At 34.0% G+C, this 10658-nt stretch overlaps 1 protein-coding gene across 3 annotated transcripts in view; it reads left to right on the top strand.

Moving 5' to 3' along the window:
* The window catches only part of CENPP (centromere protein P), a 160213-nt gene that overhangs the window by 86916 nt on the left and 62639 nt on the right, over positions 1–10658 (top strand). The window lies entirely within an intron of this gene.

Genomic DNA, 10658 nt, shown 5'->3' with positions numbered 1-10658 from the left:
TTTTTACATGTGTTCCCATTCCAGTAGCATAGAAGAATGATGATAAAGATTGTCCCTATCACTTTTCCCATGGAATGAAATTACAGTTTCAAAAGCAATCACATTCCCACATAAAAATCTGAAGGATGATCTTAAACTTTTTTTTGAAATCTCAAATTCCATTATCTACATTCTCTTGCCTGCATTTAGAAACCAAAGCTTCCTAAGCAAACACTCCCCTGTGTTTTGAATTGCTTGGTTTGGATGCATTTACTTGAGCAAATTAGTATTAAATTGCTGTTTAAAAAAACCCTCCAACACTTTCTTGGCTCTTTAATCGAAGACAGCAGGACCTGAGGGTTGTGATATAAATGTACCGGTTTCTTCTTTTTCACTTCTCCTTTCAACAGTAAAGCATTGAATCAGCAATTTCAGTTGATCCTAGTTTTGCAGCAACACTTCCCTTTCCTGATGTTTAGCAACATCTCAGTTTTGGATAAATACTTTATTTTAATTACTGTTTTCTCTTTTTAGTTGATCCTGGTGGTAGAAATACATTCCTGCATGCATGAAGTTTGTCATAGCCATACTATATAATGAAGCTGACATGTAGAGTGGTAGTATCTGGAAAAAATGTAACCGTCTTACCTTATAATGGATTAGCTAATATTTTGTATAACGTATAGCATCAATATGGTAGAAATAAATATTGCTTACATTGACATGCTGTTCTTGTAATGAAACTGTTTACTATCTCAAGACAAGGATTTAGTATTTTGATTGTGAATATAATTGCATTCTAAAATAAAATATTCAGAAATCACCTTTTCAGGTCTCTTGACTACCAGATTCTGATATTTAGACGTTAGCTGTTGATACCAGTACTACAAATTAAAATAGGCCAGTGGTTCTCAATCTACTTTATGAGCCTGTTCTTTTAAACATTTGCAGCATATTTCCAATTTACTAAAAACTGACTACTATTGCAGTATTCCTCTTCAGAATCACTGTTTCCAGTATATTTTAATTTTTGGACCCAAAGTCATTACAGGAGCCAGCACAGTAGGGCAGCTGTGGAGTTCTGAATGAAAGTTGGAGTGTGCAAACAAATGAATTGATGCTAGGTACTTGGGTCAATGTTCCTCTCACTTCTTAGGGTAAGACTACAGTGCACTTCTGTAGAATGTGTAGCAGCTTTCAAAGGCTGTAGCTGCAGCCTTCTGAGGTAGGATCAAATGCAGCTTTCTTGGCTATATTGTAAAGCAATTGCTTTGAGGTGATATAGTTGAAGATGTTATTAAAAGGAAAAATGATGGTATCTTATTGCATCTGGTATTTCATTACTAGTGAGATTTTTATTTTAAATAGCCTGATAGGAAAATGTGTCTGTCACAATTGTTTAATCCATGATGTAGGGGTCTTAATGAAGAGAGATACTCTCAAATAGAAAGTAGTCTGAAGGTATTTGCCTTGCGAGCAAATGTATATATATTTTCCCACAAAATATTACATGTTTAGATAACTAAAATATTATATGATGTCAAACTGTTTGCTCAGACCTTTTCAGTGATTTCTATTTCCACCAATGAAAGAATTGGTTGAAAACTAGAATTCTATCTTGTCTTAAAACACATGATTTTTATGAGTAGTGGGGATAATTTCTGACGTAAAGGAAAGGAGTATATCCATCATGTTGTGATTCAGAATACTGTCTTTCACTGTGGTAAAATATGCAAATGAAAAAATCTGCGTGGTGTTTTATATTTAACATTATCACATCAGTAATATCAAATGCTATCTTGATTTCTTTACTGGAAATGACTATATTTGTATCACTTTCTGTATGTGAGGAGGTAAGCATATGCTGCCATATGTGGCTAATGCTTACATTGCAATCTCTTTTTAAGCTGATCTTGTATACGTTTGTTATTTTAAGGCAAACTAAGTACTTTTTCATTATCTGGCACTGTTTATAAATGTGGTTTACATAAAGTGATGAATCTAACATCAACCGCACAAATCTGTCTTGGAGACTGCCCATCACATTTTAATAACATGACATATTCCTTTCATGCTCACAACCAGTCCATGTAGAGTGCAGTGACATATTTTGGTTTTAGCTAAGTTTTGGCTCTTCTTGAGTTGAACTACACCATTTAAGCTAGCTGAGTATAGAAAAACTATTCTTCAGTTTCTGTAGTTCATCTTGATTCTTCAGTATTTATATGTAAATATATAAAATAATAATTTATTATCATGCATGAATCAACTTTCACTTGTTAATATATGCATACTTTTTTGCATATTTTTGGCAGCTGACTTAGAAGCCGCAACAAAATATACTGTTTTGTTTTGCAGTCAAAGTCTTTAGTCCCTGGCATTTATTAGCAACATACCAGTATTGAAGGGCAATTCATAGTTTGCAGTATTAAGAGATCATGTACAAAAAGAGCTGTGAAGTCAACTGTGCATGTACATGCATCCATGCGAGTGATTGTCAGGCTTATCATGTGTTTTATATATGGAAGAAAGTGGTGATGTGGAATGACTGAAGAGGCAAAACAGTAACCTGAAGAGACAGACCTTATTTTTCACCCTTGCAGATAGTTTGTGTTGCCTTAGGAGAATAGGTTAACTTTATTCTACCTGAGGCTACAGATTAATACAAATTTCAGTGTGGGAATGCCAGTTTAAGAAGTCCCCAGCTAGCTTATTCCCACCTTGATGCTCATCTCCTTGGTCCTGTAAAAAGGTTTGTACACTTAACTGGATCAGTAAACTGCTCTGCCTGAAGAACCTGCTTGATGAATGAAGATCTTGAAATAGTTTTGGTTTCTGTACATGTCAATTGTTAGTCTTGCTTTTGATGCTACTTACAAGTTCGGATAATGTTACATGGCATTTTTATGAAATATGGGTATTTATCTGCCTTACAGACATTGGAAACACCAGACATTCTTTCATGGAAAATCAAACAGTAGTTAAAATTAAAAGCTTTGCAACCAGTGCCAAACTACTGAATCACTCCAACAATAAGTTCTAAAAGAAAATTTTCTGTTTCAGAGTACAAGCTGGACTGAGCACAACATTTCCTCCTAGAGTGTCAAGCATTTACTCTGCCAAAGTTTAACAATAATAATAAAAACAAAAAAAAACCAACAAAACCAAAACCTGACAAACCTGATCACCTGTAAATGCTGATATTTCTCCATTTTTTTCCTTCGTTTTAACAAGCAGTATGAATAATATGGAAGTGTAAATAAGTCTTCTTACACACAAGCTTTTGCTAGATTCATATTGTTCAGAACATAAGAGGCAACATTTAAAGTGGTAGCTGTCATCAATTTCCATTGAGTTGATAGTTTTAAGAAAAAAGAAATATGGCCATCCAGTCCTTTGTATTCCAGAAAAGATAAAGTATTCAAACTATGTTAGGTTGCAAAGATAATTTAATTTAATTTGGTATTATGGTTTTTCCTAACTTTACTTATCAACAAAGGTAATTTATATTTTATTAGAAATTCAGAGATCCAAAAGATGACTTTGACTCAGTTTGTGATAGTCTGTTAGAAATGGAAGCAGTAAATATCACATTTATAACATAGTAATTGGTTACAGTTTGTATGTCTGATGAAGGACATGGGTCCGTAAATTTTTGCATGTACTTTGAGCGTATATTGGTTTTTAGATGGAAAATGTAACAATATTTCTAGGAAGATCTCCAAACTAAATTTGTTTGCAAGTTTGAAACATGCAATTTGTTACTTCAGAATAGTCGAAATGAAAGCTTTCAGAAACATTACTAATAAAAAGAAGGATATTATCTCACTAAAGAAGTGATTTCCCTACTGTATTAATTAATCTAGCCTGTGTTCTCAGGTGCATGGTTTGTTCCTGGGAATTTTATAGGAGTGTCTCGTTTGTGTCTCATCGACACAATAGCAGTCACTCTATCATGCAAGGTTGGATGTAACACTAAATACATTGGGAGGCTTCTGAAGAAGTCTGCTTTAGTTTACTGCTGTTACGGTTTTAATATTATTTTCTCATAATTATGCTATTATTAAATCATAAGTATTATGTAACCTATAGGGTTTTTTCCCAAGTTGGCACTTAAAAGAAGACAATTAAATTTGCTTTAATTACTTAGATGTCATAAAGTGTTTTGCTGATTTTTAACATTCATTCTTTTCCCATTTTACCTGTATGGTAAAACCACAAGTAAGCATAAGGAGGAGAGGAACAAATATAGAAATTAAATGTAAATTAGGGAAAACCTGCAATATTTGATATACCATAACAGATCTAATAATTATGCTGTTAAGTCTTTTTTTTCACCAGTGAAACTATGTTGAGCTTCTGCAGCTGTTCATACTAGTTGTGCTTACGTATTAAAAAATGAAACGTGTATAAAGTAACAAATACATTCTTGGCATTATTCTCTCTGTGGGTATGCAGTATTCAAAAAGTTGAATCTGCTACGGTCTTGAACAAATGTGGTTGCTTTGATTTAGGCAGTGAAGGCCTGTGACTGGTTGAATCTAGGTATGAGCTCAGTCTCACTTGCCATTGCACATGCAGTGCTGTGGTGTGGTAGGTGTTATAGCAGAGTTGACGAAAAAATGAAAGAAATTGGAAGATAAACACTTCTAAACTAAGCTAAAAGACCATGTAGAAACTTGCAGAGAAGTTAGAATTTTCTGACAGATAGACTAATATACTATTTTCAAAAGTATTTGTTTGAGAATATGGGAATGTATTGGTTAAGTTGTTTAGTTCCCTGGATGGTTCTACACTGCTTTTTATTATAGATAGAAATTCACTAGATGATAGCAGTTACTTTTACCACTCAGTGGAAATAATAATGTAAATTGAAAGAAAACATGTCATAATTGCATGTTAACTTACAGTATGGAAAATGAGATCTTTTTGTAGAACAATTTGTAAAGCAGAAGCTATTATTTTTCTCTTGAACGCTTATATTCCACAAAGGGTAATTTCCATTTGGCTTGCCTGCAGCAGTATGAAGTAGCTTTGACTTTAGAAAGTAAGCTTACTTACCAATGTATAACTTTTATTTTGTTAAACAAGCAAACTACATCTTTGGTAATTTGTGGGCATATGATTCGTACTGTGACTATACTTTTGTTTCATGGTTATTATAATTTCTATATGTTTTACAATTAATGTAAAAGATGCACGTCTCTTCACATAAAACCATGGGCTGTTCTTTGCTCAGAAGATTGGAAAGAAATTGAATTCAGCTAAAATGGAGAATTAATCAATGTTTCTTTCATTTAAGGTTTTACCAGAGGCTATCAAAATAGCCTTCAAAATAAATACAGAATATAGGTAATACGGATCTATTTGAACCCATACATCATCAAGAAGGAAAGATAATAATTGTTTTGCCTTTTCTAATGCAAAAACTATGTTACAACAAAAGAAATGAGTGGGTGGCAGGTTCAAATCAAAAGGAAATACTTTATGAAACATTTTATAGTTCAGCTGTGGAAATGTGCAGGGAAGTGTAGTAGATTTTAATGTTTTATATAGACCCAAAAAGTAATTGGTCTAATTGAAAGAGGAAAAGTCTTGCTTCCTGAGTTCTTTGTTATGAGAGCCAAAACTGTGCTGGGAAAAAAAAATAGTAAAAGAGTTCTCCCTGGAAGACTGGTAGTGAACAAGCTTTACTGAAGATGTTCAGAACCATCTTGGATTAGAAGAAGGCAAGCCATATATATTTATAAAGAATAGTAATTTAAAAGTGGATGTGAACCATGAAATATTCACGAGGGCAGTCGTTCCCTAGCTGTGAAAGTTTTTAAGGAACAGAATGCATGAGGCCAGAGGATAAAATATAAAGGCAGAGCCAACTTTCAGGGGTTTGGAGAAACTGCTGTGAAAAAAAATGAAGTCAATTTTAATCATTTTTCCTAATTTTAATCCTTTAAAAATACCATTACATAATTCACTTAGAAGATTCTTGTCTTGGTTGATAGTGTTGTTGAATATCTAATATTTCCACAGCTGTGTTCAGTATTACTCCTTTGAGAAAAATATGTCTTGTGGAAAAAATAAGTCAGTCTTTATATGTTTTCCCTAGGAATTGCTATCATATGAAAAGTTCCCACAGAGAACATAGATTTATTTTAGTAATACTGCATGCAAAACCTACAGTTTTTCTCCATATATACTCATAATGCTGCACATTTGGAATGAAAGTTCTTTTCTCTGAATTAGCAGAACTGCTTCAAAGTACTTTGTAGAAAACAGTACATTATTAGCTGGTCTTAATAACTCAGTTTATCAAAGCTATGTTAATATAAATAACAGTCTAAATTGGAAGCTATGAATTATGCAAATGTTTGCATTTGATAACTTGTGTGGAGATCTGTATCCTGTGCAAAGAATTAAACACAAAAGAAATGGAAATTCTGCCAAACTACAGTCAGTAATTGTTTACTCAGTGGCTGTAGGAAATTCCTTACGTAACAGACTATTAAAAAAGAAATTATAAGGTAAATGTTTTTTAAGATGAACATTTTACATAATGCCACTGTTAATGCTTTAATTTAATTCTTAAATCCTTGAAAAAAAATCCATTTAATGAATGGAGTCAGGATGGCTCAAGCAGACTGAAAGAATATTGTTTGGGGGAATTTACTCAACTCTTGGGTTTTTGTTCACTTGTATAGACTACAGAGAATATTTGTGTCCATTATGGCTGGCAAACTCATAGGACAGGATTTGAAGCACTAGGCAAGAACATCACAGGCTTTTATGGGAAAAGCAAATAGCTAAGCCATTTTAACTCCCAAACATCAGGTAATCTTTTGAGCCCAGCATAACAAGTATTGGACCTTATGATAGATAAGCAATGTTCAGGCATTTCCCTTAGCTGCCTTGCTCCTAATACCCAGCATAATTTTGTGAATTTTTATCCTCCCATAGAAAAGAAACTAATGTTTATAAAGGAAACTGCAATCTGGGGAAGAGAGGAGATCTTTCATTTTTCTTGAGATTAATATGGTCTTCCAATTAGTTGTAGTACACAACATTTCTCCAAACTGAAAAAAATTACATTTTCTGAATACAGAGCTTTGAAGTCAATGCCCCAAGTAAACCTCGTGACCCATAGAACTAGAACTCCCAGATGAAAATGTGAAAATAAATAGAAATTACTACTTCTAGTCACCAGGACAGGGATTCCCAGGTATAGACATCAATGAAAGACAGACCTGTATAAAAGACAGATCAAACTTTACTTCTAGTTTTAGTGAGTGACTGAAATAGAATAACGCATGTAAGCTGCATGAGCTTTTATAGTAGTACTCGGCTATTGGGCAATGACAAGATGTAAAGTTGTCATCAGCTCTCTGGCCTACCTCGCTGTTCAAATGAGATTCTCCTTCATTTGTATCTTGCAGTATCCTGGGAAACTCGATTCATTGGTGGGAATTTTTAATAGACATGACTGCAGAGAAGAGGCAGTGGTGTATTGCTCTGAGAACTTCATAGCAATGACTGGGCTGTGTATTGAGAAACTCTATTAATTGTGTTCACAGGCTGATAAAGTCAGTAAGTACTTAACAGAAACGTGCAAAATTATGTTCAGCAGCAATTAGGCAGGGCTACGTGTAAAGTACTTAGGAACAGCTGTGCTGGATCAGATCAGAGCCCATCTAGTCCAGGCCCCTATCTTTGACAGTGACCAAAAACAGAGAAAGGGTATTGCTGTTTATGGTGTTCCTTTGCTTTTAGTTTCCTTGAAGAAAAATTAAGCTGTGTTTTTAAGACAGCTGTTTCATTTAGTTTTGAGGTTCACCCTGAGGTAGTTTGGCTTTTTTTTATGCCATTCCTTTTGAGACTGATCAAACGTTATCCCGTTTAGATAAGGACTTTTATTGTGTGAAAATGTTGACACCGTAATGCTAGCAAATCTGTTGGTTTAGTTTTGCTTTTCTAACTGGAGTATTTCAGTATCATAAAATGGATGATAATTTATCATGTTTTATGGTGTGATCAAAAATGTTTTATGCAGTACTTGACTATATAAGTTCTTTCAGGGATGCACAATGATATGTGAATGTTTTCCTAAAGGTAATTTCATGATGTGGTAACTGTTGCACCTTCTTCATCTTGCATCATATATAATGGAAGATGTTTATGAAAAGCTCTGTTTGATATTCTCTGTTCACTTCTTAAACTGAAAAGGAAAAAACAGAGCTAAGTCTATCCTGATGGAATTTTAATGTGGAAACAGGGTGTTTGTTAGCAAGGAACATTACATGTGTAATGAGACTTTGTAACTTGGATATTGGGACCATTAAAGCGATGTATTTCCATTGAATTTCATCATAGCAGTTGTAACAAAATTGTTGAAATTATGCTTGCTAGCATTTGAGTATAGCTGGTTGATGCCTGAATTGGTATAAAACTTTTAAGTAATATGTTAATTTATTAGGAAAATAAAAAGCTAAATTAATTTTGATCGTATGATCATTTCTTAATGTGGAAAAGGAGATCTGTTTAATACATTTTAGAGTTTTTTTAAGTGATGTCTTCACTACTTTTAGATGGAAAACGTGTTCCAACTTTTTTCCACAATATTTTGGGCCTTGCAACTGTACAGAAGTTGTTGACATCATTAAATCAGAGCTCTTATTTCACATGTCCACTGTTTTTTTCCCCATTTAAAATGGTTTTCAGTGTGCCAGGAGAAGTAAAATTAAAGCCTTTCCCCTTGAAATAGAGTGTTTGGGATTTAATGGTAACTAGCTATAATAGAAGGGTAATGTTACTAAATAAGCAATAGCAGCAGGGATCTTTCTTTTGTTCATTAGAAAACAAGAATGTATGTCTACTGAATAAGTCAAACATATTATTATGAATTAGTCTGTTTGGATGGATGTTTATATCTTTTTCAGTTTTTAAGAAGACAGTAAGACTGTTATGCAGGGTTTCCTCCAGATGAGTGTAGGTTACATGGTTGACTGCTGTTTCTGGTCCACTAAATTTTTAAATGCTTCCTGCATGCAAAACCAGCTTTAGAAGTAAGTCACTTTAAAAACATGCACTCTTTCCAAAGTAGGCTTCACCTTTGTGGTTAGGACATTCTATAAGATTGTCATAGTATGATTTTGACACCTTTAGGCAGTGATTTGACCTGAATTTTGGTCTTGACAGATAACCTTAGCAATCAGTGGTTGTATAAAAGTTGTAGCACGTGTTGATACTGCATCTTCATTGTTGCTTTCTGCATTTAAACAGAAGGAGTGACCCTTTGTGGGTTGTTTCAGGCTGTGGATCCAAAGAGGATATAGGCAGGTCCTTGTGGTTACGTTTTTACGTGCCCACACTTCCAAATGAGTAGAGATTTTGAAGCTTAGTTAAGGAAGCTTCAGACTTCCAGAGCACCAGATATTGTATTGGTCTACAAACTCATGATCTGCAGACTTGTTTTCTGAAAACTGCTTCATGTAGAAAGTCGTCAGGATTTTTGTGTAAATTATTTTGGTAGTATTTGCTCATATTTCTAATATTTTACTATCTGTAGTCTTGTGTTCACTGAAAATTGTATATATTATAATATAAACATAGTACTTAAATTAGAAAATGTTTTCTCATGAGAGTTTCAACTAGTTAACATTTGTATTACTATACAATAGAAACAATACACTGTTTATTTTGTTGCCATGATATAACTGTTTATAAAGTTGTCACTTGAGAGAGATCTTGAAAGTTCATTGATTTCTTTCAGTAAAAGAGTAACTAAATTGTGGGTAAAGAAATGATAAAATCATGCTTCCAAGTTCTGATTTTTTTTTTAATTGAATGCTAAGAGAGTTTTCTAGTGAGAGCAAGCATGATGCATGTTTCAGAATTGAAATTCAGAAGTTATATCAACCACTCTCTATAGTATTACGTAAAAGAGAATTCATTGGGTGAAATGCACTTTATTGTCTTGGGCCGCTAGACCCAAGTGGTTCACTAGTGCTCATGCCTCAAACTCCTTTTTGGAGCAAAATTGAGTGGTTTGTAGCTTTGGCATGAGGGTTCTCTATTCTTTATTAAATTGAAATGGAAAATGGGGAAGGGTGTATACTGTCAGCTCTACATTTTTGGGGTCTCAGAGGTTCTAACAGCCTCAATTGATAACATGGGAATTGATAACAACATTCTCACTTTGGGAGGCATTTGATGCCTTAATTTTTCTGAGTTCTTGCAGGGTTGGTTGGTTGGTTTGTTTTTTGAGGAAAGATCTTTTACCTTATCTTAGAGGAAGCATTGCATCCGATCATTGCTTCAAATTCCGAAAGTTATCTGAGCTTCCATGGTAACCACCTTATTTTGTTGGACACCTTTACAGTTTTTCTTTTACCAGAAGTCTATGTCCCTGTGCACAAAACAACAGTTCAGGCAGATCCTCAAAGTTCTGTCATCATTTAACCTGTAGAAAGATCCTACTCAATAAAAATGCCAGTGTCAATACCTTTTCTATTAATATGATGATAATCACAGGATGTCTTCTGTTATGTTTGAATTTATAACGGGACCTACCTGAAGGATTTAGCAGGCCTTGTCCAAATTCTTATGTATGATCCTTATGCCACAAAGCATTGTGGTTCTGGAATTGCTATGGCTATTGAATCCTAACCTTTGCTATTCTGGTTCTC

Source organism: Accipiter gentilis, chromosome 23 (assembly GCF_929443795.1).
Source record: "Accipiter gentilis chromosome 23, bAccGen1.1, whole genome shotgun sequence".
In the NCBI taxonomy this organism is placed as follows: Eukaryota; Metazoa; Chordata; class Aves; order Accipitriformes; family Accipitridae; genus Astur; species Astur gentilis.
Note: the sequence above shows the minus strand (reverse complement) of the source record. Positions and strands in the feature narration are given on the sequence as shown.